This window comes from Hibiscus syriacus, unplaced genomic scaffold (assembly GCF_006381635.1).
Source record: "Hibiscus syriacus cultivar Baekdansim isolate YM2019G1 unplaced genomic scaffold, ASM638163v2 tig00110163_pilon, whole genome shotgun sequence".
Taxonomy (NCBI): domain Eukaryota; kingdom Viridiplantae; phylum Streptophyta; class Magnoliopsida; order Malvales; family Malvaceae; genus Hibiscus; species Hibiscus syriacus.
In genome coordinates, this window is record NW_024062610.1 from 1680887 (window position 1) to 1688248 (window position 7362).

Below are 7362 nucleotides of genomic sequence, written 5' to 3' on the forward strand. Positions count from 1 at the left end.
AAAAATAAAAATTAATTTATTAATACAATAAATAAATTTTTACATGAAAATTACAACTAAAATTTATTTATGTCTTCGAAGTTCTTGATAATGCCGTGGAGTTGTTAAATGATAATATCGCGAGGCTCGTCGAGTACGTCAGGGTCGTAGGCCTTGGTTTTAGTCATCATTGTTGTTTTATTGATGAGGTCTACTTAACACACTCTACGATCCACCTTCGAAATACGTTGGTGGATTTATAACATTTGACGCCATCATCGTCGTAATTGCTTTGACTTGGCTTTGGTGACCATATAGGATATGGTCCTACTCACCCGCAACCGCATGTTCTGTGGAAGATCCTTTAGTGTATTGCGATAGGGCCCATGAACATCCAACCCAATTCAATCCAGTCTCTTAGATGCTGAAGTAGAAGACGACGACATTTTTTTCTTGGACTTCGACTTGGTGCGTCTGGCTTGATGATTTTTCCATTCTACCATTTTTCTAGTGTCGTCAGATATAGTTTTCCATTTGCTTCATAATTTCGAAGATAGGGAGAATAGTTGAAATCGAGGTCCAGCAGTGTGATGCCCTGATACGGGGGGAGTGATTGGTCACGCTGATTCTATTACTCGATGTAGAATGCGTGCCTCACCGACCAATTCTCGGTATGTTTCCCACGCTATCGATTGTATGGAGTGCGTCCATCTCAACCGTAAGCGTAAGAATCAAATGATGCGACGTAAACTGTCGCATCAATCTGTTTACTGCGTGCCACTCTACAACTGCATGATGCAACAACAGTGTCACGTTACACCATAAGGGGGACCCCTAAAAAATCCCGTCGATAATAACTGGTTGATCTTTTCGTCGATATACGGAAAAACTAGATAACTTTAAATATTAAACATCAAAGTTAACATATATAAAGTTAAAAAGATTCAAAGAAAATAATAAAAAAATTCATGTCATACCACAAATCGACCGGCGATGTCAATCATCAACTGTATATCTCATGTAGTGGCACCCGCCAACTTTGTCTTGGAGATTTTATTGCACCATCTAAAATATTTAAAAATAAAAATATTATAAAGAAAACAAAAAAAATTAAGTTTACAAAATTAAAAAAATAAATGAAGTTAAATAATTACCTTGCAGCCAGCGGAAATTCGACCAGGGCATTTGTAACTAGCGTAAAAAACGGGAAGCGATACCAAGCCCAGGACTGTAGCAACATCAGACAGCCTGCTATATCAGCTGGTCGACCCGGTTGGGCAAGTGCGGCCTTGAAAAGCTCCTGATAAAGAAATGCTAAAATCATCGAGCCCCAACTGGTATTACGACACACAACGACGTCTTCCAAATATTGTAGATATTGTGTGTCTGCCAAATTACAAGATTTGTCCAGTAATAATAGCCCTCTGATCACTTGGAGAAGAAATGCTCGGGAGGCGAAAACAACCTCCGCCTCGGTAGACTCATCCGTGACTTAGAATTTGGACTCCAACCACGTTATCATTACTTGATAACCCCTAATAAGGTTAGATGGTTACAATTTCCCCAAAACTTGATGAATTAACATCGGGGGTCATATTTTATACGCAACCACGAGGGCCCTATTCACCGAAATATCAAATTGGTAAGCAGCGTCTTCTAGAGTAAATTTCATTTTACCACTCGAGAAGTTGAACATGTGTGTCCCGGGCCATTAAAGTTCGATCAGAGCCTCGATCAACACCGAATACACCTTGAAGCGATGTAAAAAATAGACCGGATTGATTTAGATACGTCATCATCCGCTGATATGACTCTCTAGTTGTCATCCCCCGACTACGAATACTCCACTCATTGTTGTGCAACACGTGTTTGATCGATGAAACATAGGAGTTATCCAGTCGTAACATATACTCTCGGGTTGCCATTTTTTGACAGAACGTGCGAATTTTTGACAGAACGTATGAATTTTTGCATTTTTTAGATTCAGGGTTTATTGAAAAACCAAAATATTGAGCTCATGCGAACAACCAAAAATGTCAAGATGGGGTGAATTGGTCTTTAAAAAAACTTTGGTATGGAAGCAATAAAATATAAGAATTAGACACAAAACTTATAGTGGCTTAACTTTCTCAACAAAAGTCTACATCCACTACCTTAGCTCCATACTAAGGATTTCAACAAATTCACTAATTTGTTCTTTCTTTTTCTAGGCTCAAGAATAACATTTACAATTCTGTAGTTTTTCAAGGTTAAACTATAACCACTCCCCTTTTACAAAGGATAAGAAATGTAAACAAAAAACCTCACAAGGTAGGTGTTTACAAAGATTTAAGCTAACAAGAATAAAAACAAAAGATATTCAATTAATCTCTATTCACTTATGTACAAGAGAAAAATGAAGGAAATATGAATGAAAACTCTTTTCTCTTGATCACTAAGCTTGGATAGGTGTAGTAACCTTCTTCAAGTGTCCTTGGAGTGTTTTTATTATGTGGAATGAGTTGCTAGTCGTTTATGACCGTTGGAGATGAGTTATAGCCATTGGGAAGCTTTAAAAACATGCAATAAAGGTCATCTACATGAGATAACAAACAACATGTATGGCTATCAATAAAGGCCATCATAACACATTTTCAATATACATGAGATAACAAACAACATGTAATCATTCATGCTCAATACTCATGCATGCATAAAACAAAATAGGCAATCAATAGACAAAATAAAAAACATTAAGTTTAGAGGTTACCCATTCTTCATCTTGTATGGCTATAGCATTTGAATTTCTTCACTTTTGTCATCATTGCTCCCACACATCTTGTATGGCTAGTGCAAATATCTCTAGTTTCCTTAGGAACCCACACTTGTCTAATTTTAAAATGTTTTCTATTTTTAATAGGACAAGTATGTATATCATGACCATGATAATGACAATGTGAGCATTTTGCCATTATTAAGCTAGATGAATTATTTAAAAATATTTCTTTTTCTTTTGTTAAACATTTATGGTTAACGTTTAAATCATAATTTTCTTTTTCAAATTTTTCAATTTTCATTTTTGAAAGCTCTAAATCTTTTTTCAAACTTTCATTTTGATTTTTAAAATCCATTTTAGCTTTCAAAAGAAAATCATTTTCAACTTTAAATTTTGAAATCAATTTCTTGTATTTGGAGTTCATGGTCTCAAACTCTAAAAATAATTCATCATATGCATATTTTAACTCATTAAAAATAATATAAATCAAATTCACTAGGGTTAAAAGATACATTCGGCTCTTCAAGAGCCATAAAGCACACCACCTTTGGATTTGAGAGGAGGTTTGAATTTGATGGTTCTTCTTTCTTGTCACCATGTAATTCTTCAAGCTTATCCCAAAGATCCTTGGCATTAGAACATAAAGAAACTTCTTTATATATATCAGGACTAAATGCACAAAATAAAATATGCATGGCCATGGCATTTTGTTGAAATTTCTTTCGTTCTTGGTCATCTTCTTTAACTTCTTTCTTGGAGAAGAATATTCATTCAAGAGCATCTCCCATGCTCCAAGATCAATGGATTGAATGAATAACTTCATTAAGTTCTTCCAATGACCATAGTTAGCTCCATTGAAGTATAGAGGCTTGTCGATCGGTTGGGAGCCCTCCATGTAGAATGAGCATGAAGTGGAAGTCATCTTTTCGATTGAATAAGAAATTATTATAGTGCTTCTAGGATCTTCACAAGGTTGTTAAATCATTTATTGTGACTCACTCTGATACCAATTGTTGAGCTCGTACGAGCAATCGAAGATGCCAATAGGGGGTGAATTGGCCTTTAAAAAACTTTGGTGTGGAAGCAATAAAAGAAAAGAATTAAACGCAAGATTTATAATGGTTCGACTTTCTCAACCAAAGTCTTCATCCACTACCTTAGCTCCACACTAAGGATTTTAACAAATTCACTAATTTGTTCTTTCTTTTTCTAGGCTCAAGAGTAACATTTACAATTCTCTAGTTTTTCAAGGCTAAACTATAACCACTCTCTTTTTACAAAGGATAAGAAATGTAAACAAGAAACCTCACAGGGTAGGTGTTTACAAAGATTTAAGCTCACAAGAATAAAAACAAAAGATATTTAATTAAGCTCTATACACTTATGTACAAGTGAAAAATGAATGAAAACTATTTTCTCTTGATCTCTAAGCTTGGATAGGTGTAGTTGTTGGGACCGTCGGCGCACCCCATGGCGTAGCGGAAACAAAAATAGACGGTCTCACCAGCGATCTAAGTACGAAAAAGCTGAAATCGAGAGGAAGAGATGTGAATACTTACAGTGGGTTCCTTGAAAAACAGCAAGGACAACAGTGAATACTGGTGGTTTAGATCGGTTCGAATCTTAAGCATCCACGAAATCACGTCTCGGCCTCTATTCAGTTCACCCGATTAAGAGCAATCTTTGTTTTCCCCAAAACTCTTTTGAGAGAAAACGACTGAAGGTTTTGAGTGTGTATTGTAAAACAGCTGCTAGACCTAACACACCCTTTTATAGCCAAGTTACCCTAATCATATTAGGGTTTTATTATTTCAAATTAATTAAATCTATATCTAATTAATTGGAATTTAATAATCCTCTTATATCCAAGTTACCCTAATCATATTAGGGATTTTATTATTTCAAATTAATTAAATCTATATTTAATTAATTGAAATTAAATATTCGGGATTATTAAAACATATATTTAATTAACTCTAGATATATATTTTAGTAACGTACAACAAATTGTACATCTTTGCTCGTTTCAATCCTAGGGTGTGACCTTGTAGGTTCTTGTAACGTTAGTAATAATTATTAGAACATATCTAATATTACATACAATGAGTGACATCTAGCAATATATCATTGTCACCTAAGTTACAAGAAAATATGATTCGACATATCATCTTGGTGATTACTCTTTTATTTATTACATCCTTATGTCCTTTATATCTAGAATAGGCACAAGTCTTAGAATAGTCACACTTGTATAGCCCATATATTATTGCTTGATATTTAGAGTAGACTTTAATTAACGAATAGTTTATGATATCTTATATAAACTTATTCGAGCATGGTCATGCTTTTCTAGTCTTACTCAATCAAGTGGCATGTGATATATTTCCTATTATGTAGGAAGGACAAATCCTATCTTAATCATACACACCCACTACATATATTGAGATATATTCAATAACAGTCTTTATAGAGCAACCAGTTACGGAGCTTGTTTAGCTGCATCAAAACATACAATAATATATGTTGGGATAGTATTGATCTCAAGTATGAGGATCATACATATAGTCATCACCATGAGCAATGTTATAACTGTCACATAATAATCCAAAACATATGCTCATGGTCGGTCAATCCAATACATTGTTCTCTAACAATATAATCATGTATCAATTCTGACATCTCTATATCAATGACAACTCATTGTCATAAATCAATAACATGTTAGTCTTAAGCGTATTATTATTGTCCATGCCCATAATAATACTTGACTAGGGATCTTTTAATAATAACAATTATATCATTATATGGACTTTATTATCTTCCAGTTTATGTTAAACACATATATATAAATGACAATAATAGCGGCAATGCCTTTATTCAATTAAAATCGGTAAATAAAAGTATTATTACAATCATCATATGATTGGTCTTTGGGTATACTCTAATAGTAGTAACATTCTTCAAGTGTCCTTGGAGTGTTTTTATTGTGTGGTATGAGTTGCTAGCTGTTTATGATCGTTAGGGATAAATTATAGCCATTGGGAAGCTTTAAAAACATGCAATAAAAGCCACATGCACGTGCAGTTTAGAAACTTTTGAGAGAGTTTCGAAACTTTTAAACATAATGTTCTTGAAAGTTTGATGAAAGTTTCGAAACTCTTGCTTAAAAATATAACCGTTGAAGAAAATCGAGCCGTTAAAATAGTTTATGGGTGCAAAGTTTCGAAACTTTTGTAAAGTTTCAAAACTCTTAATAAAAATTTCTAAACTCTTACAAAGTTTCCAAACTAAGAACAATACTAGTGTATGAACAATATCATGAATAATGTTAAATAGTGATTGAATAGTATTTTTCATATTTAAAAAGTTTAAATACATTTTAAACACTTTAAATCTATTTTAATTAACTCAAAAACATTTAATATATATAAAGCAGCTAACAACACATATTTTTCAAGTTATTTTGGACTTTGAATCATTTTTTAAAAATCTGATTAAGTCTAAAAATCAATTTTACAATTATTTATATCAAAATATAAGTTCAACACAAAACCTCAAACCCTTATTTATAATCTTACCTCCAACGACTAGAAATTTGAAATATCCATCCGAACTCGTAATGTCGAGTTGACGAGTTCCTTTATTTTTTTGTAAATATATATATATATATATATAATACATTTTTTACAAAAAAAATAGTTTTATTGGACTCGTCACCTGAGCGTGACAAGTCATTAAAATCTAAATAAAATAATGGCTCACATAAGGCCCTCAATGCAAGGACTATTAAAAATTAATATCTGAATGAATTCATCACGTCGACGTGACAAATTTGATATTCAATGTAGAAAATGTTATATTTTTCAAAATAATTTTCTGGGTAGCCCCAATACCCTAAGTAATTTACCTGCCTAAGGTATTGGGTAAAAAAACCATGCTCAGTTGAACTTAAAGCCCGTCAAACACGCCGGCTATGCTTCTATTCTTTTAAAGGAATTCATTATTTTATTTTCAGCTATTTGGGGAATAAAAAAGAAAAGAAAAAAAATGAAAATGAGAGGGTAATTAGAGGTAGGGGTAAACATTCGATCAAGTTGAGAAAAAAAATTTCGAGTTATTCTAGTTGATGAATCCTAATTTTCAATTCGGAATTGATTTAAAATTTTTTCGAATCGAGTCAAATTTTTGAGTTTGTGTTTAAATTTATTTATTAATATTTATAATATTATTATATTATTTGATTTCAATTTAATGATTTTTTATGATCATATATATATATATATATATATATAATCTATTCATGTGTGATTTTTGATAAAAAATTCAATACATATATATTTTTTTTATATGTGATATACACATATTATATAAAATTAATAGAGTCGACTCAAACTTAAAAATTCTATTAATTATTAAAAAATTTGAGTTATTTTAATTATTCAAGTTATAATACAACTCGATTTGAACTTAAATTTTTTCCCGTAGATTCAAATTTATGAAATTTTTGAGTTGAATTTTTTAATCGAATAAAGTAAAAAAACAATTTTTCGAGTCAAAAAAAAAATTAGGATTGGAGTGAGGTAGAAAGAAAATTAAGAGAGGGTCTACGGAATGCCAACGCAACGAAC